Below are 24,277 nucleotides of genomic sequence, written 5' to 3'. Positions count from 1 at the left end.
CAGGGCTGGGAAGAGAAGGGAAGAGAGAAAATGAGAAATGAGCAATCCTTGAAAAGTGGAGTAGGAGGAAGAGGAAGAGGAGGAGGAGGAAGGAGACAGGAGAGGAAAAGGTCAGCTCACTGAGTCTGATCCCAGTCAGGGTAATGCTGACACAGAGGTGCTTCATTATTGTTTGAAAGCTGTGCTCAAGATTTCAGGACCTGTAAGTGTGAAATTATGAAAAGACTGTGGCTAACAGGTCTTTAAAGCTGGAAGTTGTGCTGGGGTGACAAACAGAGGGTATGAGGTCTAAGCAGTATGCAGGGTGCAACTTCTGGAGCTCTTATGGCAGGGGTGGGAGGAAGAGCCAGAGCAGGGAAAAACCATGAAAGGCAAGGAGGGAAAATAGAGTCAAACACAATCATGCACGCAGCGACATGTCCTCTAGATGTTTTTGAACAAAAGAGCATGTTCAACTCACCTCAATTAAATATTAACATTGTTACCATGACTTAAGGCCATGTTTCTGGTAGTAAAATTTCTGTTGACTGTGTATGCTGAAATTTCACCAGAGTTCATACACTACTATCCACATCCTAATGTGACTGTTAGTCCTCACAGGAAGCATTTCGCTGTCATTAGCATTTTCACTAAAGGTAGCACCAATACAGTACTTGAAGCTCACAGGAGCATAGTCACAGGTAAAGCTGCAAGTAGACCTAAACTTAATTGGTGAATGTATTCCAATTTTTGGGACTGCAAAATAATCTGTGGCTCTTGAAGATGGATTCTGCCTTTGGCTTCTTGGCCTCATGAAGCAGGCAAGTAAAGAAACAACTTACCTGACCTACTGAGTGCATACATTTGATGAATGTGAAGGTGCCTCTGGCTGGATCAAGGAGATCTGAATGTGCTTGCTGTTGCTGCCATTTGTGGTGTCTTAGTCAGTGTTTACAAAGTAAATGGGATGAGCAGATGCTACTGACAAAGTTGTCTGCTCACCCTGAGCACCCAGGCCAAGGGTGACTGCAGATGTACCCAGTGGCGTTGCACAACCCCAGGGCCCAGAAGCAAGCTTCAACCTGGGCAGGGCTCAAACAGGCCACAGTTGTCCTGCATGGAAGGAAAAATAGTGATTTTCATAGAGAATAATTGTATTGAGCAACAATAAACAAAAAGGCTTTACATGCTTCTTCCACATATTGAAGTCCCAAGTCTCAACTTACCTATGTGAGTCACGGGTCAGACTGTATGTGTGCAGAATAAATCTTCCTGAGCACCACAGGGGTGGCAAGAGGAATCTGGGATGTCAGCACAGTGCCCTGCCTCCTACAGTGTGTGATCAGTGGGAACAGGGTCTGAGACAGGCAATAGCTCTTGAACACACCTGTGTCTCTGCTGCTCTGCTCCTCTCTGCCTTGCCAGGTGGGAGCCCTCCCTAATATTTTAAGGTCTATTCTCTTACCACAGGTGTTTGCAGGTCCTTGCTGGAAGTGCTGGGAAGATATCTTCCCATGGTCACTCTTTATATCTCTTGGAAAGCTCTGGTTTTCTGCAGGGAGTTGTCTGCAAGCTTACATTTTTGGTAAGCAGCAAGACCAACTGGCAAACAATTTTAGTTTTTAATGTTTGCTAACGTTATGAGGCTAAGTAAGAAAATTCCTATGCAAATTCCTTCACAAATTCCTGACCATTCCCATGGCCACCTGCCTCGGGGAAAGTTTATCAGGTACACTGTCTGGTTGATATACAGGGCACTGTATAAAACCTACAGCTCTGAGGAATGTGGAATGAACTGCCAGAAGCCCTGAGTAAATACATCAAGTATTGCTAAACTGAAGGCACTGGTGGCCTTGTCTGTTGGCTTTCGCATCAGAATGAGAAAAGCCCAGGGCAAGTATTTTGCTTACAGAAGAGTTTCAGGGCTTTTTTTCCCTCCTCTATCTAAAGCATTATCTAGTGTTTCGGCAGTGGCTCTTTGATTCCTGCCATCTCCCAAAGACCTCACAAAGGGTTTGTGGTGGTGTGCCAGTGGGAAGAGAGGCACCGTTAAAAACATCAGGGATTTGAGAAGTGTTACCAGTGATCCTGCCAGTCCTTGGGCTGTGGGGTTGCTGAGAGCAGCTCGTGGTGTCCATCCCATTGGCCTTTACCAAGGAGACTGAAATCTGAGTCAAATCTTAGCATTTTCATCTGTAGATCACTGAGGTTTTGGTTTGTTTGCTTGTTTGTTTTTAAAAGGAAAATATATTCTTTCTATTTGTATATTTATACGTATATATAAACAGCATGTGCATTGTAAGTATCAACACAAATTAGTCTCAGTGCTGGATTTTGATATCCTAAAGCACTGTCAGTAACCATCTTTATCTCTGTTTTAGGGAGATGGTCTTATGGGATCATTTTACCCACTGTTCCATTTTTTTGCCTCTCCTCCTGTATACCAGAAATACACTCTTGAGGAGTGCCAGCAAGAGACGAGCTGTTAAAGCATATACTACATAGATAGAAGAGGTGAAGCATTGGAGCATCTCTGCCTCTGTATTTTCCAACAGATACAACAGGGGTTTTTTTCTAAATAAATAAGATGTGTAAAAAATACAGGTTCTCCAAAGGAAATTTAAGCAAAATAGGTGACAATGAGGTCTACTTACCAATGGGCAGTGTAAGAAACTTAATTTTATAAAAAGTACCATGTATATGTAAGCCTAGAAGGTTAAGTTCTCAATAAAGCTTCATACTGGTAATAATGAAAATCACTTAAGAGACCTCAAATCTCAGTGCATGCTGCCAGTAGACAAGACATGGACTGAACAGGGGGTTCGTAAGGTCTGGTATAAGTTTATAGTATCTTTGGGTGCACCTCCTTGTCTTTAATGCATAGGCAACTGTATGTTCTCTTTTTTGTTGTACTCCAAAGTAATGGAAAAGGATCACGCTGCAGTTCGAGAGCTGCAATTGTGTTACCACAGGTTGGATGCAGGCTATCTGTCCCCTCTGCCCTAGGAATATCCACAAACTGGTTGGACAAACCCTTTGCACAGCTGAGGCTGGTGCAAAGAGGATTAGATAAGCTTGCTAGTTGTTGTTGTTGTTATGCAAGTTTCTTTCAGAGTTGTGTGTTCAAAGCTGGCCCACTGCTTCCCCATCTTCAGAGGTTCACCTTTGTCTTCTGTCACTGGTGCCATGCCCTCTGCATGCTCTGTGTCAGTCAGTGAGTCTGGCCCTGTGGCCAGGGATCCTGGCACAGGATACGTGCTCTGAACTGGCTTGTGTGTGCCCTGGTGCTCCACACACCACCCACTCTGCATCCTTGCAAGTACTGGACAGCTGGATGCAGAAATATTGGAACCATGGAAAACCAAAAGGGGTGAACCCACTTCTGGCCAACATCAGGACCTTCGAATGACAGACAAGGTAGATGAACCAGACTTTCCTTTTCACTGCATTTCTACATTGTTTGAATGTGGGTTTCAGCCACAATACCAAAACACAGAAAGGGCTTAGCTTCTGCCTGAGCTCTGGTGACGGGACACTGTTTTCATGTCTTCTCAATCAAGCACTGTAGCATGAGTGTGAGATGAACATAAGTTTGTTGGTCCTTCTGTAGATCCAAACCACTTATATCACATTTCCTCTTCATCTCATCTTAGCTGTTTTGTGTTGCAATCCTTGCTGTGCTTCCCTATTTCCAAACCAAAGCAAAATCTTTCTGAAAAAAAAAAATCTGAAAGCTGATGCCATTTTGAAATGTGGCCTTTTTCAAACAAAGAACATCAGGTCACAGTGAACACATTGGTTTGTTAATCTTTACCTGGAAAGTAACTGGTGCCAAAATCATTGCATTCTTAAAGCTCCTGCAAATGTCAATCACTATTAAATAAAGGTTTCTTCTGAGTTCACACGTACTATTGTATGGATATGTGCAACAGGGTGTAGAACAAGCCAGGCAAGAGGTGAAAAGTATATGAATGACTGGTTTTGCAGGAAAAGCACCAGTATAAAGCTTAGGAAACCTGAGTTCATGTCCCTGCCTCACCATAGAAAATGATATACATGACTTAACAACGGTACAGTCAAGTGGTTTTTGTGGATATCTGTTTTGTGGTTACTGGTCTCTGCTGGTATAGCTGAACATCCCACCAGGTTGTGAGGTCTGCTATGGCAAATCTATGAGGAGCTTCAGCAAATCTCAGGGATTTTTCTGGGTTTGGCTTATGCCTCCATTTAGGTGGGGTTGGGCCGTTGTGCTATGGGAGTCCTGGGGAAAGATGAGGGAAGCTGCCAATCACAGCTGGACACCTACCTGAACCTCTGGCAGACCCTGGGCTCCTTGCCTCAGCTCCCTTTCCTTCAGTCCCACAGCTCTGGGGTGAGGAGGACTCTGTGAAGCATTGCAATGGCACAAGCTGTCAAGAGATGAGGAGAGGGCACTGCCAGCAGGCTGCATTTCATGATCCAGCTGTGTCCCTGTGAAGTGAGAGCAAGGTCCTGCTGACAGAGCAGTGAGCAGCACTTGCTGTGGAACTCCAGGGACAGGGGGGAGCCAGGAGTCCCCAGGATGCTGGTGGGACAAGTCCCAGATTTCTGCTTCAGATCACTTGTTTTGGAAAAGCAGTTTGAAATGTACTGGTAAAGTGCCTGTAGCTTTAGTGTTGATAAATAGATATAACAGTTGTAGCCCACTCCCAAAAAAAGTGTCTACACAACATAAATTGGGACTGTAACTGCTCCAAGTGCATGACATTTCGCATCCAAAAGTTTCCATTGCACAAGCAGATGTAAAAGGAAGAAATGTAAAAGGAAGAAGACAGATCAACTCTGGGTAATAAGGATGTCCTGCATTTTCTATTAGAAGACTGTTTTTATTTGCTCATAATTTTGCAAAGCTTTGCATTGCATGGCAAGACACCTGAGGCCTATGAATTGTTCTGCATTTACCTGTATAGAGGCCCAAGAGTCACTTAGCATAAAAATATTTGACTATTTCTGAAAATCAAAGCCAGAGAATTTGGTTTTTTTCAAACTTTTGCAACTTCTTCCTAAGGTTTCCTAAGTACTTGACCTCAAGCAGGGAAGTGGCTCTTGTGCAGGGGTCAAAGCAGGATATAAACCTTTGAAAAGAGTTTCCATGTGTTTAGTGGAAGCTTCAACTTTTAACTTCCAAGTCCCCATACCCACTGTTGATGCTGCCTATGCTCTGAGCAAAACTTGGGTCAAAGTTCTAGCATGAGCCTGCTGGGCTCTCTGCCCTGAGTTCAAGAGCTGTCTATAGGGCATCTAAAGATAAAGAAAACAAAGAAACAAGTACTGGAGCGTGGGGGTCCTGAAGAACAGGTTGAACCTAGTGGGAAGGAAAGAGAGAAAATAGAGACAAAGGAGCAGGAGAGGGAAGACCACTGTCTGCCTTGAAAAGCTGATGAGGAGTCAGAAGGCTGATGGAAAAGGGGATTTGATAACTCAAACAGAAATGACTGAGAAATGGTGGCTGAGCAGGGAGCCAGCATATTTTGGAGCAAGGTCTGACGCGGGAGGCTGCACTCAGAGCCAGCCAGTCAGGGGTTCTCAGGGCTAGAGACTGACAGGAGGGACATGTAGGAGTTTGAGGCACTGCTATTGGACAAGGGCAGGAGCAGAAGAAGGGGCAAGTCATGAAAGGAGACTGGATGCAGCCCAAGCCAGAGCACTTCAGGATGTGAAGCCAAGGGTTTTCACCACTCCAACTTTCCCTCAAGAAGCTGTAAGGAGTCCCCCATTCCCACCTCTTCTCTCCTTCTCTGCTGCTGCCCTGTCTTTGTCATTTACTGTTCCTCTGTGGAACAGAAGTCCAAGCAGTAAACATCATGTGCCCCTCGGGTGACACACACATCAGTAGAATGCCTCATGATGGAATTTGGGGTTGGCTTTCAGTTTGCATTAAAAAAAAAAAAAAAAAAAAAAACAAAACAAAAAACCACAAAAACAACAACAACAACAACAACAACAACAACAACAAAACAAAAAAAAAACCAAAAAACACCACAAGGAACCTTAGGAAACCACGCACAGATATATCCTACTCATAAAAAACATGAAGTGCCAGATTTATAGTCTGCACAATCCTAGTTTGCCTTCTGATATATATATATTATTGTAGTATCATCCTGGTTTTTTGACACATTCAGTGCTGATGAGGTTTTTTGAAGGAGCCTTGCCATATGCCATCCATAAAAATGAGAGTGGACAATGAACCTTAAATATTTAATTCTTTTTTTCTCTTGCTGTTTGGGATATAAATGGTTCGTGCTCTTGAATTCTTTTGCACTGAAGAGACATTTATTCTCTTTGGCTTTTTAGTGGTGCTCATTGCTACAACATTTAAATACCTACGAACAGTAATGAGATAATCTGCATAACAACCATTTGATACTTATTTACTGAAAAATAGGGACACAGGATATAAATTAAGAAGTTTGCCGTAGTTTTGATTATACAGTTTAGGATGCCAGGGCCAGGCACAGGTGAAATTGCTTAGCTAAAGGTCATCTTCACTGAACAGTGTACTTAAGGGTAAACAAGCTCTAGCTGTAGGCTTATGTCAAGCTGAGGTTATTTTGGGCGTTCAGAAATACATGTACACAAATAAGTTGAAGAGTTATTTCCATGTTTTCAAGATTATGCAATACTTTTTTTTTCTGCTTTAGAGTGAAATTTCGTTTAGAAAATGTCACCAAATTTAACAATAGAAATGGAGTAAAGAATTCAGAAATTAAATGTTTGCCTTGAGGCAAAACAAATTGTCTCCTTTTCTTGTTTTACTTGCACTTCAGCTACTAGTATCAGTTGGTCACACTGCTCGCCTCATGACTCTACTTCCCAGAAAACTTAGTTTTACTTAAGATCCACATTTTCAAAATGCATTTCCCAAACAGTTCCCTTGCAGCTACCTCTAAGTGCTCATTGCTCCTGCAAGCAAATTGCAGTCCAGAAAATGTTCCCATCTGAAAACAAGGAACATGCCACTGTACAAAGCTTGGTTTAAATGACTTGGCCAGTGATACAGAGGATAAATGTGCAGACCAAAGGCAGAAAGAGCCTCTTCATTTGCGTTAGCTGTGGGTTCCCGTTTCCATAGTGCACCAGGTGCTGTCACCTCCGTTGTCTCTGGCAGAATGGTGGGGACAGCAGCCACTGTTGGTGTCTGACCCCAGCTCCTCTGCAGGAGCAAGGCCACCCTCTCTACTGCATGATAAGTGAAGGAGGCCATTGTCTCCCATGAGGGTCCAGAGCAGTGTGAGATCAAATTTGCAGGACCCACATTCCAAATATGAGGTGCTCCAGGGGAGCAGCACGCTGCACCACTCACTCCCCCATGCACATGTCTGCAAGATACAGCCAGAGCCAGGCTGGCACCTTCACTTGGTGAAACATGGGAGTGAGGGCAATGGTGCCATGTGTCAGGTTGGAGGGTACCCAAGGAAAGCCCTGCAATGCTTTTGTCCCTCCTGGGCTGTAGAGCTGTGCTGGGCTACACCAGAAATAAGTGGCTGGGGTGGGGAGATGCCAGCCCCATGCCACTGCATAGTCAGGGATCTGTGGGGCCAGGAGGAGAACTAACAAGTAGAAGCATCCTTATCACCAACAGCTGATTAGATATTGGGCTAGGAAGGGGGGATCCTGGGCTGTCTTTTCTATGCCATGGCCCCTTTCTGTGTTTAATCCCCATCCCTGCACATTCATGGGGTAAAAGAGGGAGGAATGAACCGTGGCTTCTCATGGGTGGGAGTCACTCACAGTCTGAACTGTGCTGGCTAAGGGACTGGTTTGAGGATGCAGTGGTTCCACATGCATCCCTGCTGGTCAGCTGGAGGGCATTTGGAGATTTGACTGGCCAAGCAGGACAGGTGACCTAAACCTCGCAGGGGGAGCCTCTTTCACTGACAGCATTGCAGCTGAAAAAACAGCTGAAAACATAAACGAGGCTGGTGTCCTCTGCATGGAAAGAAAAGATAGGGGGGTAAAGAAGGAAGATGTTATGGAAGACAAATAGTGAGGAGTGTGCTGAGGACTGGGATATTACTCATGCTACGTGTACTAGAGTTAGACATTTCCTTGCTTAGGGAATATGTTCAGCATGGCTCTGGCCACCACAGTGCACCTCTTCTACAGATCTGCTCATTAAAGGGGCCTGTAAAGTGGCAAAAATCAAATGTAGCAATTCATGCTGCATTGTTAGGGTGTTTTATTCTCTTTTCCTGGTGGATGACAGTTCCAAGTGATAGCTGCCCTGAAGTTAAGCTGTTTCTAGGTGAGGAACAAGAGATTGGTCAGAGACTGAGATGATGGGACTGTGGACTCGGGGATGCCCACCACACAGGGCTGTGTTTCTGCTTTGTATGTCACCTTCAGGTAGCCTAGGCCTGAGGCACAGCTGTTCAATGGAGCTGCTTTCCCTCCCATGAAACCATCCCAAAAGCAACTATGACTCAAGAAAGGAGCAGGATCAAAGCATGAATGCAATACGTTTCCCAGCCAGTGTGTACTGGCAAAGCTTTGGTTCTTTTTAAAGCAGAAATGGGCAACTGAGAAACACTTGTTGCACTGGGTACCACAGATACCAGAGGGAAGGCATCCCCTGGTCAACCAGCTTGAAATCCAGAGTCAGAAATGAAAGATGCAGAGCAACCTCCTTCATTCATAGCAAATGGCTGAAGATAAGGACAAAAACTCCTGTCCTGGGTGGGCTGCAACACAGCAGATCATGCTACAGCCTTCATTGAGCAAACCTGAGGTGTGAAAATGTTTGTGGAAACTAATGGGTGAATGATTCACAAAGACAGAAAAGGACGTCCCAAGAAAATAGAAGAGTAGGCACCTCTAATAGGGAACAAAGCAGTTAAACTCTTCTCCTAACCCATGGTGGTAGCAGTACATTCCCTTTCATGCACCTGCCCTTGTGCTCACCTGCACTTTCTCTGTTCTTCTGCAATGCCACAGGCTCTGAGGAGGATCTGCAATATCTGGTGATTTCTTTGTAACACAATAGTAACTTTTCAAAAGATGCAGGACTGACACTATCATTTAATATCTGTCCATCCCTCTGTTCATTTAATAGAACAATCATAGAGAATGCCACTCTCTTTTCATCTTCAGAGCTTTTCTATCAGGTCTGTAGGCTGGCCCAGCTGTGTTGGCCAGATCGCATTTAGTTCCTTTTCTGTGCCCTTGACCCCTGCTTTCTCACACTGACAATACTAGAGGCCATACCTGACCACCATACTAGGAAACCTTCTTCATCTACTAGCCAGATTTCACCTGTCTAGGCTGTATGTGAAGTGTGCCAATACAACAAAAAGGGAAAACACAGTCTGAGCTTTGTGTGACCCAAGGCAGCTTGCAGTAGTGACCAAGGAGCAGCTCCCAGCCACCTGGGCAGTCTCAGGCTAGCAAGGAGAACCTGTGCCTGCACAGGTTATGCCCACTTACTTGAAATTGGTGAAAATCAGCATGCCATGTTCTGGCTTTCAAAGCTGAATTGGTGTCAACCCCCATGGAGATAACATGCATTATTACTGTTGTACTTGAGCAGGGCGTTTGTTTTTTTTTTTCCTCTGTATTCCCTCTCTATTCAGACTTTGATTTAATATTCCTTCTCTCCTTCTGTTTCGGTTACTTTGTGTCTTAGAGCTTAGAGATTTCCTGCCTGTATATTGAAAGTTTTTAATGAAGAATTTCAGCAACTCTCAGAGTTACCAGTAAAAGCTTTCTGCAGATTTTGACAGAAGGAGTTATATGAAATTACTTCTAATCTCTTTATCCTTGTCACACCACTCTGCTATGCAGTAATACACCAAAGAATTTCCAGAAAGTGAAGGTTGGCGACTTACAATACCTACCCACTTGGTTGAAAAAATAATTAAAGGAATTGGGAGGTGAATTCAATCTGCTGCTTTGTTAGCTGGGGAACAAAGGAGGGGAAAACTGGAGAGAGAAGACTGGAAAAAGTAAACTTTTCCCAGTTTAATTTTTTTTTTTCAAATAAAAACTTGAGGCCAAGCAAGCCATTTACCTCAAAAGTTTAGATCATGTTCTGAAAGTTAAAAAATAAAGTGCTTTGGTTGACTTTATCATGGCAGCTATCAATGGCACGTGGTTAATCCCTGTTAGAGTGGCAAACCTGCAAAACAAATAACAGTATGTCCTTGAGTGCACCAGTTCTGTGCCTGACAGGTTTTCATTTTTCACCCCGTTGCATAATGCTGGCACGCACATCCGACACGTAGTGTATGAAACTGTCTGAGTAGGGGCTGGTTCTGCCTCCATTCAAGTCAAAGCCAATACTCTTCCAGTTCTCAACAGAGGCAAGGTCATGGCATGTGCTGGAGCTGACAGCAACCCTATGGGGAAGCCAGGCAGAAATATTTTGTAATAGGTCAGCTGTCTCCTACTCTAGTCCACTTTTACCTGCACTTGTGTTAGGACTTTGCATTTGAAATCCCATGGCAACCAATGACCTTTGACACTTGTTTTCTCAGATTTATTTCCTTGAAAATACAAACAAGGAAAAAGGGGGAAAAACCCCAGATATTATTTCCCACTGAAATACACACATACAGAAAACAACATATTGATCTTCTTGTAGTCTGCATTTGTCAATCTTAGCCAAGCATTGTGTGTAGGTGTAATGTGATTTAAAAAAATAAGATGAAATGTGGGTGGGACTGAAAATGCAGTTGCTATTATTCATCTGTTTATGGCATCATGCACATGTGATCGGGCTGATCTTGTGCAGCAGCCTAGGAACCTATGGATTGCTTGAATCATGTTCTGTAAAAGAGCCAGGAGATTTGTTATTTAATACTTCTGCTAGATCAGCAAGATCTGTATATACTACATTTGTATTTCATAGCTAGAGCCAGTCTCATCCCACACATGTGATGAAACATCAGCATAGAAATCCATACCCATACTTTTTTTTTCTTACAATATGCAAGCTCATCAGGATTCCAGCTATTCCAGGATAAAAATATGTGTAAACAGCTTACATACTTACCGAAAGTGAAGATTTTGTAAAAATAAAACTATTTGTAAGTTTGGGTTGAGTTTGCAAAACAGACTGATCTGTATAAAAATTAAAATTCCAAAGAAAATATTTTAAATTTTCAGTTGTGAGCACTTTATGTGGAAATTGAATAAACCTCTAAAGTGTTGGGGAAAAAAATTAAACTGAAATTGATTTTTTTATTTGGTTGAGAAAAACAATTAAAAAGAACTTTTCTTATTGCTGTTTCGGGGGTCAACTTGTGATATATATATATATATATATATATATATATATATAAGGTTGTTTCTACAACTTTAGTTTTGATACACCTCCTCAGAAGGAGTAAAAATGCAGCACTGGCAATGATTTGCCAAGCCATTCTCAGTTGGCTAGAGTAGGGAGTTTTCCATGGGAGTCCAGTCCTGAATGCTCCTTCAACTCTGTGGAAACTTACCTGTGACGTATGCCGACCATCCAAAAATCTTAGGTACCGATCCCTTATCACGTTTTTTCAGGCTCAACCACATTCCTGCTTCCACAGAGAGCAGTTCTTCTAGCTGCAGGCAGTACAAACTTGCAGCGTTAATTATTTGATCATCCGCCTCAGTATTTGCAGATGTAAAAGATTTCTTTATTTCCCTTGTTAAATAAGGAGTTTGGTTTTCTATCTCTGTTCCCCATTAGTTACATCTCTGCTAGTAAATCAAAGGCACCCAGAATCGCTCTCTGGCACAGAGGCTGGTTGCTTCCAGAGGAGGATGCCATGTCGCCTGCCAAAACCAAATACTGCACCCACACTGTGTGTCAGGTACGATCCAGAGCGCTCCCTAACCCTTGGTCTGTGCCTGGGAGAGTGATGATCTGCCCTCTGGTTTGGGCAAATGGTATTTAAATGACATGGGTCCAAAGGGTGTCAGCTGTTCTGGACCTTAAAAGGTGCAATTGGTTTCCATTCCAACACCCAGGAATGCTCACTGACGTGGTTTTTCTCTTACTTCTGTGGAGGTAGTTCTTACATCTCTCCCTTCCTCACTGGCACCAATCAGCTCAACAGCTTTCTTTCAGAGGCTCCAAAATCAGGTGTATACTTATTATGTCTCCAAGCACAGTATTTACATTCAAATAAAAGTATAATTAGTGCTAGTAGCTTTAGCAGGTGTTCTATAATGAGGCTGGTAAGGGAGAATGAAGCCATCAAGATAAAAACCTGGGATCCATGGGATGTCTGCCCAGGAAGGAGTGAAACAAGGCAAAATGACAGGTAGCTGCTGAACTGAACAGTTTCACTGGGAATAAAGTCAAAAAATTCTAAGCAAGCATAAAACATGCGTCTGTTTGCAGAGGGGGAGAAGGAGGAGTCTGGAGGCTCTAATGGCCTGGGTTTTGTGGGGGGTTTTTTTGTAGGGAGGAAACATTTGTTCAGCACAAATATGCTGTGGATCCAGGTTCAGTTTTCCCTAATCTATTCTTACTGGGGATGCAATTGCAAGCAGTTCCCTACTGGAAGAAGGTAACAGTTGACTTCTGATTCCTATGAAAATGGAAAAGAAGCTGATTCTTTTTAACTGAGACTACCCTGAAAGGACAGGGCAAAACTTCCCACCTGGTCAGTACAACGAGACTCTTCCAGTTTCTCAGTGTAGTAGCAGACAGACTTTCTGATCAAAATATGGAGTTGTGTTGTGCTTAGCCCACTTCTGGGGCTATTTGTATATACCTGTTCAGTCAATGGGCTATAGTAGTAAACCTATAGAACAATAGAAAATACCTAATGTCCTTTGCAAGAATAACACAGGAGATCAGCACCCATTTTTACTAAAGCTGTTTTTGCCATCTGTATGTAGAATAAATATATTCCCCTGTTACATTGCAATATTGAATTCAAGGAAGCACTTTTTCTGATGGGATATAACTGCCATCCAAGACTTTTGTTTCCCCTATTAATTTTGTTATCCACTCCTTTCACCCACACACGGTGGGGTAGCGTTTTTAAGAATTAACAGCAGCAACTTTGTTTTCTCAGTTATGTCTAGTTTAACTAACATCTAATCTTCTTAGCTCTTATACCCTCACAAACAGGGATTTGTTCGGCTAAAAACTTTTAATGAGCCCAGTCACATGGAGCAGGTATTTAACAACCCCAAGGCAAACCCATTTCAGACATCAGAGGTGTCTCACCACCAGATTGGGAGAGCTAATTCTAGGAGCCTTTTGCTGCAGGCTGAAGAACTTGAATAACAGGGTTGGTGAGTGACTGGCACCTAGTTTTTCTACATAAGTGGGCAGCATTCTTTAATGGCAATTTGCTGGCTCCAAACAGCATTTCATGATCCTTCACTAACCCCTCATCTCTGCTCACCCTCCAAAGCAGCCCCTCAGTCTGTGCTTGCATAAGTCAAGCTAGCTCTGAAGAAAGGCAAGGATCTTCTCATGGGATTGTTAAGACCTGAAGACCTGGCAGGTTACTGGAACAAATAAACACATAAACAGACTGACTGAGGGTAGAACCTGCTGAACTTTTGATCCTAATAATTTGAATCCAGGAGAAACATGGCTCAAGCAGTATACAGGTCCTAACCAGGAAGCACAGGGTCACTGCTGCAGGGCAGGCAAGGCTGGGGGAAGAATGCTGATGCCAATGGGACCTGTGCTCCTGTGGTGCGTGAAATCAGTGACAAAAGGAGTGGCTATCACAAAGCGGAAGAATGGGTACTAAACATGCAATTACTAACGAGACTAGCTCTGCCACAGAACCAGGGTCCTGGCTGTGCAAAGCCCACCCATGAGCCCATCCATAAGTGATTCTCAGGTCCAAGCTGTTCCTCCAGCCGTGTCTCTTAGAGAGGTCCTGGGGGGCTCTGTCAAGTATTTAGCAGTGCTCCTCCAGCAGATCGCTGGGGAAACCAGACCAATATTGTGATCATTGAGAATGGAGGTAAAGGCCATGAGTGGTGACTCACAGAGGTATCACTTCATTGCACTTTTACAGCAGTATTGTCTTCCTCTGCTGTGTCTGCTGCCACTGTGGTATTTTTGAAGCACCTGTGTCAGTAGAGTGATGCAGATCAAGTCACCCCTATCGAATGTGCTGCCATGGAGTTATTTCTGGTCTATACTATCATCTTAAACTTGCTTTGGAAAATTGCTAACCATAATAAACAGAAGTAAGTAAATAAGTGAGAAATAATATCAGCATCTTCTATTTAAGGTTGCAGAGATGTAAGCCCTCTATATCTGCCACTTTCAGCCCTGAGTTTGCAATATCATGAGAGCTTTCCTAGGCATTAGCTTTAATTGATTGTCAATTAACCTGAGGTATTTGATACATTTGTCCCACCATTCTCCACATATTCATTCCTGGCTCCAGCTGCTCTTCTTTAGAATACCAGTACTTACTCTCAGGGGTGGGTGGCCCTGCCTCAGCAGGGGAGAAGATTCCTGGACGGTCTGCATAGTGAGCAGGGCAAGATATGCTTTTGGGATGCTTCACAGACCTGTGAGGAATATGACTTGCCAAGCTGATTTTTACAGATGTGGTTATGATGAGCTGCCCCTGCTGTAAATAATTTAAAATACCCTCTTGTCCCAGTAAGGGAGGTAAACTGGCTAGCCATATGGTGCACATGTAAACACAGGGTACCCTGCTTAAACATATTTGCTTGTGCTCTAGCAAGATATAAAAACAGTTTTTAAAGCAGATGATTCTGATGAATGGATAAAATGGTAAAATCAATTGAAGGTATGTTCCCTGAACAAGATCTGCTTGATCAGGCAGGATTTCCATTCCAGCCCACTTACTGAGAGATGCTAAAATAGCAAAAAAAATATGGAGCATTAGAAATTGTTCCTTAGGAAGCCAGCTTTAAAAAAGTCTGCTGACTGAGCTCATCCTGAATTTTTTGCTTTCAGAGGGCAACTGAAAAACTTACTCAGTAGCATCACATGCAGATATTTGCAGGTAGCAATAAATATATGAGTGCTTGCAGTGCTGATGACCATTAAAAGTTCTGTTTTCTGACTTACTTACAGCAAACTGAAAGCAAGCCATAAGGCAAATTAAAATGTGGCAGAATGATGTGATGGAAGGGAGACATGATGTCAGGTAATATAAATACAAGCTACTGAGTGTACCTAAGTAATGAGGGGATCTTAGCTTTAATATCTCAAAGAATACACCAGGTAAAGCAAAATCTTTGGTACTTTGCAGAGTACCATGAAGAGAGCAATTTAGCACTCACACTCTAGCAATTAAATATTTGAGACCGGCCACCCACACCAAGCTCTGTGTGGCTGTTGTGCTTTGGTGTGCTCAATGTCCAGCCAGTGGATGAGGGCTGAAGTTTTCCCACAAGGATGTGCAGAGACCCTGGGCAACAAGAACATTTTAGTAAATTCCCCAATCCCTTGGAAAAAAAGCAGCCAAAACAGATGTGATAGTTAGCCTTTGGCTGAGTAGGCTCAGGTACAGACCACCACATGGGTTTCCTGGATTCAGGTCTATAAAATCCAGGGTGGTATGAAGTGGGTGGTTTGGGGTGAGCTGTTTACAGTCTCTCCCAATGCAAGAGGTAGTGACTGTTAGACAAAGATTTAGGAGCCATTGTCAGAATTAAATGAGGTATTTTGTCATGCAGCAAATGCTGGATTTATGAAACTCTTTACTGAAGGGTATGACAGTTGCAGCAATTTTTTTCAGACACTCAAGGGAAGACTGGGCAAGTACTTGGAAGAGAGCTCCACCACTGGGCAATCCAGATCAGGCTGGAGGAGTCCCCTGAGCTGAAATTGGTTGAAGGCTGGGAGACAACTCGCAGAAAAGACAAATATGTTCATCCTATTGTTGCTATTCTTCAGGGGTCAGTTTTTCATCACTGTTGAAGACAGGTTACTGGGCTACATGAGCCCCAAAAATCTGAAATAATAACATTGTTCTTATTTTTTTTATTTGAATTGTGAGCCAATTATATATCAGTTTTCTGATGTGTAGATGAATTTAAGGTGCTCTGTCTTCCCATCTGTGCCTGAGCTAGAGGGGAGAGCACTGCAGGGAGCAGTGGTGCCACAGTACCTCTGAGAAACAGGTGGTTCTGTCAGCTACACCATGGCTATAGGTACCAGATGCATGGGGAGACAGAGGAGTAGGGCTCAGTGACAAGGGCAGAATTGCATGATAGTGTATTTTTCTGGGGTCCAATAAGTTGAAGTCTATGTTTTGTGAAGCCATGAGCTATAGTGCTCCCATTTATTTACACTAGAATGTAGATTTTAACCCTGGTAAACTAGCCTGATAAGATAGCCCTGTCCAAGAGGACTTCTCTGTCTCTTCTGTCCCACTTTGTCCCTCTTTTTGTGCATAGTAAGAACTGAGATCTATGCTTTCTTTTATGAAACTAAAACAATTTTTGAAAAGTTTGTGGATTAACAAATGACCCCAAGTTCTTCCTTTGTCCTCTGAATAAGTAGAACAGACATCACAGCAATGCAGCAAAACTTGGATTGCCCTTGTGCTCGAGAGCATATAGCTCTCATGTTTCTTAGAGCTCATATAGCTCTAAGAAACATTATACTCAGTAGTTTAAATTAACTTGCTTATCTTCAGATTACCAGAAAAAACAGTATTATTTATCCCCCTCTCTTATACCGCAGCAAAGATAAGTACTTTGTTAAAAACATCAGTGCAATTCCATTGCCTTAAAGTCTGAAGCTGTGAGGAGGGGAAGCTCTGACAAGCTGTTTCTAGCCCACTGTGTTTTGTGGGTTTATCATCTGAGTCCCTATGTGGCAAAGTACAAGCAATATGTGTTATGAAGAAAAAACCCACACTGATATTCCTATAGCTTAGTAATTGTAAAAAATTATTTAAATAACCATTCTAAAATTTTAAAACTATAATAAATATTTTTTATTTACAAATACTTTTTTAGAAAGGGATACTGCAGTTTTTGTGCATATATATATATATATAATAAAATCATGAGAATTGTGTCAAATGTGTGCACAGATGCATGTCATCACAAGATGAGAGCTTTTCTGTGGCTGCAGGGAGCTAGGGCATGTTTTTACACAGGCTTTTTTGAAATATGTACCTATCTGTGCTGCCTGGAATACAGGCTTTCATAAAACTTTTATAAATGGTATATACATTATTTAAGGTGTTATATAAGCATTAACTGTTATAGCACTTCTAGGTTTTGTTTCGGAGGGGATAAAGCAACTTATTCCTGCTATTAGTCACATTGCTTGAAGCTCTGCTGTGAAGCCCTCTGAAACAGTACCATTACCTTGACTCTAGTTGAACTGTGCTAATTTGTTTTAATGAAGAATTCAGACTCATTAGGCTAAAAGAAGTTGTGTCAACCCATGATCTGATATCCCAGGGATGTCAGTGGATTCTGATTGACACATGAATTTGCATGACTGAGCATGATATTTTTCTTTAGGTTAGAAATGCAGACATTTAGCTAGCATATTCCTTCCGCATCTTATTCACAAGGCAAAAAGGATCTTGGAGACACAGGTTTCTAAAAGAATGTCACCAAAGTATGATAGGGCTGAAACCTCTTTTTGAGTGACTGCCATAGTCCCACTTTTTCCTTCTTCACTCAGCTGGAATGAAATCAATAGAAAATTTAGTTTCTAGAAATCAGCTTCCCAGGAATGCGTTTTTAATAAGGCCATGAGAATTCCTGCCACCTTCTCTGGAACATCATTTATCTTCTTTCCTTCCTTGCATATACTACTTCACATAGGCCTACAGGTGACAAGGGAGGGATTTTAGCAGAACTGAGACAATAAAACCCCCTTGCCTCCATTTACAGTTACTGTATAGAAGGAATAGAGCTCTAGGACTAAACAGATACGGATTTTCTGTGTTGGCTTATCCCATACAAGACTCAAGGGATGCTAACCCAGGATGTGGGACATGTTAGACTGTTTGCTCACTAGAAATAAATTCCCTCAGAATACCCATCAGCACCTCTGTAGAAGTCTAGAAGGTTGCAGACCTCCTGATAATCAGCAACATCATGAGTAGTGCAAGGATGGAGTGAAATTTGTTTTAACAATGGCAATTCCTTAGTACAGCTCTGGGGTTATAAATCCATCTCTCCTTTGCTTCTCCCCTCAGAGATACAACATCACAGGTGAGAGATCTGCACAGCAAAGGAGCTACACACAACCATTTTATTTACTGTTCCTTAACAAAGAAGGCAATCAGCAAGATGCTAACACCCAAAACATTGACTAACACACTGATGAGAATGAAGTTTCAACGAGACTTACTCCATTTTTGTGCAAAGGATCACTAAAGGATCTGCCACACAGTCCACAGGCTGATTCACAGTCTGGAATTTCAGGCTCATACACAGCGTGATCCCAGAAGTTTATATTCTTTGATGCTCTGCCTTGTTCATGTTTTAGTGGGTTTAGCACTGCAAGAAAATAAAGATTTTCACTGATGATTTACTTAACCATAAGCAAATGAAATTATATTCAACCTATCAATACAGTGACATCAGTAAACAAGAAATGGGCTCAGTAACTTGGATTCAATCAATAACTGAACCATGGCACCCACTGTAATAACATCTGAGTGCCAAACGTGCACATGAATAGCAGCAAATCCAAAAGGTGCAATTTTTCCTCCCTCTGTGCTTCTGTTTGTTTATTTAGGTTGGCTGAGTTGCCCTCACTTGTTTGTATCGAGGAGTGACGGTGTTCCAACATGCCATCGCCTCCATTCCTAAGAGAGGCCTCTCGTGAGGAAACACCTCACCTTTCCCCTGGATGTGCTGGGGTTACACCTCAGCCCAGGCGGGGTGCCGGGCACTCCCCAGCTCTGCCTGCTCTCCCAGCAGCCTCGTGGCCATGCTGGGAGCGAATGCCAGGGCGGAGGGAGGATCACAGGAGATCTGCCTGGTGGCAGGCTCCCAGGTCCAGCTCTGGAACCAGTGCCTCAGCCTAGAAGTGAGCTTGCAGAGAGGAGCGAGGCTGGTCAGAGCTGTGCCAGCTGGGAGGGCAGGCTCACGCTGGCTACGTGCCGTATCTCTGCAAGAGATGCTGCAATGGCAATTCTTACCTTGACTCAAGTAAACTCAGCATCTAGCAGGAGATAATCTATTTCTTCTAATGAAGCAAGTATATGTGGCAAATGGGAAATTTTTAGCAGCCTTGGCTGGCCCCAAACAAAACACAGCAGAGACACTGCTCCTTATTGTCTTGGACCTGTTCTTGTCCTCTGCTGTTCTTCGCTTTTGAGCAGTCTGGTGTCCCCACTGCCAGCCCAAGCAATGGGTGAAAATATGGAAACATTTTTCATGATCTGGAGCTACTTTCAATTTTAATAAATAAATAGATGAGAACACTCTGACTTTTCCTATGATGAATAGTGTTTCCTGCTGGTACTTTTCCTCTGGAGACTGTATTGTCCTCTAGTAAGAAGAAAATCTTTAGAAGTGGCCAAGACATTCAATTTCCTATCCCCACATTTTTAACTAGTATCTGACTAATATGTGAGATCAGATAAATGGCTATTCTATCACTCAAAATGGTCACAGTAAGCTTAGAGAAACCAAACATTATTTTTTGATTTTTGGCTTTAATAATTTCAGTGTTCTCCTTTAGAGCTGACTATATATCAAAGGAGGTGAAAGCTGTATATCAAAGGAGGTGAAAGCACCATGCGAAAAACAAGTGATCTGGGATTCCTTCATGGGAAAGGCTAAGGAAATGTACACCATTAAGAGGATTTGAAAGCCCACAAATACACAGCTGTAACATGAAATACCAATTATCACTGCAGAATACTTCAGGATTATTCCAAACTACCAATCAAGTTTAAGTCTAGACCCGGGTGATTAATTGAAAAAAAAAAAAAAAAAAAAAAGTACAATCAACTATGAAAAAAAACCTGCTAACAGGCTCATAGCATCGTTCTCACACTTGGGGACAGGACATTAACATTTTGAGTTCAGAAATTGATATTTTGATGGTGATAAATTGAGTGACTTAGACTTTGCCTAGCATTCTTTTCTAAGGCATCTTCTAAGACCTTTCTCATAATCTGGTGATGCTTGGAGTCTTGGTAATCATTAAAATATGATTCATCATCTCCCTTCACAGTGGTCTATAATATCCATTTAGGACTCTATGTATGTTATTTCTGAACAGCTGTTTTCATATATCTATTCTGTTGTTTAAAAAACAGAAAAAAAAAGTAGCTTTTCATGACTGATTTGCAGTACCATAAAAAAGATCTGACTAGGAGTCTACAACACAGGCAAAATTTCAGTGCTCTTCAATATTTTCTTGGAACAAATGGAGTTGTGTTAAATCAAATTAACTCATTTCAGGTGTTTAAATCTTCACTGTTTAAGGGACTGTTTTGAAAGCAAAAGGCCAAAGAGTGCATTCTCAGCAAGTTTGCAGATGGTGCCAAGCTGAGTCATGCAGTTCATATGCCTGAGGGATGGGATGCCATCTCTAGGGACCAGGATGAGCTTGAGAAGTGGGCCCATGGGAACCTCATAAGGCACAACAAGGCTAAGTGCCAGTGCTGCACCTGAGTAAGGGAAACCCCTGGTATCAAGACAGGCTGGTGGATGAAGGAATTGAGAAAGGCTCTGTGGAGAAGGACTTGGTAGTGCTGGTAGATGAGAGGCTGGACATGAGCTGGCAATGTTCTCTCAAAGACCAGTAAACCAACCACAGGCTGGGCTGCATCAAGAGAAATGTTGCCAACAGGCCAAGGGAGGCAATTCTCCCTCTCTACTCCACTCCTGTGAAACCACATCTGGAGTGCTGCATTCAGCTCTGGAGGTCTCAGTGCAGGAAGGACATGGACCTGTTGGAGCAAGTCCAGAGGAAGCCATGAAGATGACCAGAGGCCTGGATCACCTCTCCTACGAGGAAAATCTGAGAGTTCAGGTTGTTCAGCCAGGAGAAGAAAAGGCTGTGAGGAAGTCTTACAGCACCTTCCAGTAACTAAAGGGAGAAAGATGGGGACAGAATTTTAGCAGGGCCTGTTGCAACAGGACAAGGATAATGGTTTTAAAGTAAGAGGGTAAATAGATATATCTATATCTGTAGATACAATATGCAGATTGCATATAAGGAAGAAATTTTTTATGATGATGATGGTGGTATAATGCTGGAATGTGTTACACAGAGAGATGTGAGACGCTTCATGCCTGCAAGTGTTCAAGTTCAGGTTGGACAGGGGTCTGACTAACCTGATCAAGTCAATGTATCTGTTCACTGAAGGGGCTGGAATGGGTGTCCTTTAAAGGTCCCTTTCAACTCAAATTATTCTGTAGCTCTATAATTCTAGTATTATAAGATCTTGCCCTAGTACAGATGAAGCTAATCTCAAATGCAAACTGTTGTCCTCTGAGAAGGTTTGTTCTAAGCAGGAGACTTGCAAGAACAAGCTGATCCTGAGAGCCCCTCCATCTTGTGCAAAGATTAGTGAGAACACAATGTGTAATTCCAGTTCTAATATAAATTAAGTCCAAGCTTCAAATCTGAATTGTAGCCTGCAGCTAAACTGGACTGACACCCAGCCAACCACAAATATCTGTGATTGTGCTTATAAGTAGACAGCACTTTTTTCACTGAAATACATGTACAGAACAGCTCCTGATTTCACAGCAGTGAGTAGAGCAGGGTTCTGTATGTCAGCTCTCAAAATACATTGTCTGCCTAAGATGAAATGTTATAAAGTGAATTCTGCATAATCTGGTGAGAGGTTTTGAAATTCTAAAATCTTAAGCAGCAGCAAGATGAATTTTGTAACTTGGGAGTTTGAATCATGATTTTCTCACTAGCCATGCTGCCTTCCTCAGGACAGCCAGATTGAAGATCAGTTTGCCACTGAGCTCAGAAAATGTATCAATGTGCTTGCCAGAGTAGGCATTACAGATTTGCTCTTAAATAATTTGTTTGCATGGAAAAACAAATCCACTTTCACTGTTACTGGAAGGTTTAAAAAATAGAAATACCATAAAATTACTCTGGGGAACTGATAGACTGGCTAAATGCTGCAGTTTTCTGGTACAGAACATTGTGTTACTGAGCTCTCCAGCTTTCATACAATAGATGGGAACTCTACAAGCATAAACTATTACTGGTTGTGTGTGCATTGGAGTAAATGATATCTGGTTTTAGTCTTTACATAGAAAACAACCAAGTTTTCCAACATATTTTGTTTGCACATGTGATGTAGCTATTGTAGAGAGGGTACTGCTGGTTCTGCTAGGCGCCTTTTAGATGAATACTTTTAATTAGTAGGAAAATCTGCTTGAGAGTATTTTTATCATAAACAAGAAAAAGGTTCATTTTACATTTTTCTTCCTCAACCGTTACCCCTCCAGTTGCCGCTCCTCCTTTCGCCCCGGCAGTGGCCCATCCCCAGCAGCCTCAGTGCTTGCCCATTTCTGACACTGCACCACTGTTCGTCTGCAAGGGTTAACATGCTCAAGTCCCTGCAGCTTGCACCCAGCACTGCCCTCCCTTTCCTTCCCCTGGTCAACCACCTGCAGACACGCTACTCCTCATTGTTTTCCTCCCCAAATTTTGCACCTCAGCCTCCCTCCAGCTCCCCCGACGATCTCTCATTTCTCAGCACAGTGACTGTGATTCAGTGTCCCATGTCCCTGTTAGCTTTTTACCTTCTCAGCCTCCCTGCTTTGCTTGACTTCATGAAAGTGAAGCAAGACTTCACCCTCTTCATAAAAATGCTCCCTATCTGATCATATCCCCATAGGCAATTTATTTTCCAATCTTTAAACCTCTGAGCTCTCATCACTTTGGTTTTCCCACCAGTCCCTCTTGAATAGTTTGCATCCTTCCAGCTTCACCACACAAGGAATTTTGTTCCTAATATGCCTGGTTTAATATAGTCAGGCTCCATTGCACTGTCCTCTCTGACCCTTTTCTATTTCTCTCTCTAGATGGACTCCATTTCTTCAACTTTCAAGCAGTGTGGCTTCCAGCACCCAGTGCACTGGTGCCAGATGCATAGCTTGAAAGCACACTACCCACCAATTCTTCCTTCACCCAGGGACTAGATGTCCTTTTGGTTATGTTCTTCCAGTACACTATTATTTTACCTGACTCAGAGGCACTCCTTCAGAACCATCATCTGCACATCCTGTATTTACTACTTCCTCTTTCCAATTCAACCCTCATTTTTCCCTTCTCACAAGCATTACTATGTCTCATCAGCTATCCGTCCAAAACAACTTACTTCACTCCAGCAGCTGGGTTGCCCCATCCTATTTTTTTCCCTTCAGAAATGGTGGATTTCCTCTTATCTCTTCTACCACAAGATGCCTTCCAGCTCTATCTCAACTTCCTCTGCATCTATCACTCACCCTGTAAGCAGTTCCCAGCATCCTGTTCCTCCTGAACCATGTCTGTTAATCTCCACGATTTTCTCTTAACTTTCTTTTCAGACAATTATCAAGTCACTCACTCTGTCCTTGGCATCCTCAACTAACTCGTGTTTTTGTGGTAACCCAGCTATCTCCAGCTGTGTCTCAGCCATTCTGCTATTTCTAGACAAAAAGTTTTCATTGGGTTCCACCAAAAGAGAGAAGTGAGAGGCAGCCAGACAGGCAGATGATAGGAAAACCACAAAGCAAGAGGTCCACTGTGCAGATCCAACCTTCAGATCTTCATCCCCCTCATCTACAAATGTTTTTTCTTGTGCTTTGAATTTTTTGATGAGGTGGATGTGCGGTAAAAGGCATCTGTGTACTGAAGCTTTGGGATGTTTTGGACTGCATGGAGATAATTAAGTAAATAATAGCTTCCAAATACGTAAGTACAGTCCTCAGGAACTGGCCTCACAGAGATCTGTATCAATATCTCCTCTGAGATTTTGAGTAAAGCAAATAAGAACAAAAATATTTCATTCATCATCTTGGCAGTATGTTCTGGAAAGGCTTATTCAGACCCATTCTTTTCCATTCAGCTATAAAATCTCTGTATGTACTATCTTCTTCAGTGTTATTTTAAATTAGAAACATTATTTGTCTCCTGAGGTTCATTCAAGGCAACTAGCTATACTCGTGGAGTCTAATGAAGGTGCTTCTTATCATCAAATGTTAGGAAGTGAATTTGAGGGCAAATATTTACCCAAATTTAACATAAGGTGCTAAGGACAGTGTAAAAAGAATGCTCCATGCTAAAATGGCTACAGGCTAGTTTCAGTTCCAACGTTAATGCCCAAGAAAGTAGAGTTAAGTTATTGTTAGCAACACATGTATTCTCTTT

At 42.5% G+C, this 24,277-nt stretch overlaps 1 protein-coding gene and 1 long non-coding RNA gene across 3 annotated transcripts in view; one reads left to right on the top strand and one right to left on the bottom strand.

Annotated features, from left to right (window-relative positions):
- RBM47 (RNA binding motif protein 47) overlaps positions 1–24,277 on the top strand; it is a 77,666-nt gene that overhangs the window by 5,932 nt on the left and 47,457 nt on the right. The window lies entirely within an intron of this gene.
- LOC310910055 lies at positions 10,421–18,428 on the bottom strand. Its single transcript, XR_014590244.1, has 3 exons — positions 18,284–18,428; positions 11,457–11,559; positions 10,421–10,502 (listed from the first exon to the last, which is right to left on the bottom strand). It is a non-coding gene; the product is annotated as an uncharacterized lncRNA (long non-coding RNA).

This window comes from Zosterops lateralis (assembly GCF_965231275.1).
Source record: "Zosterops lateralis genome assembly, chromosome: 5".
In the NCBI taxonomy this organism is placed as follows: Eukaryota; Metazoa; Chordata; class Aves; order Passeriformes; family Zosteropidae; genus Zosterops; species Zosterops lateralis.
The sequence above is the reverse complement of the archived record's forward strand: the minus strand, read 5'-3'. Positions and strand labels throughout refer to the sequence as shown.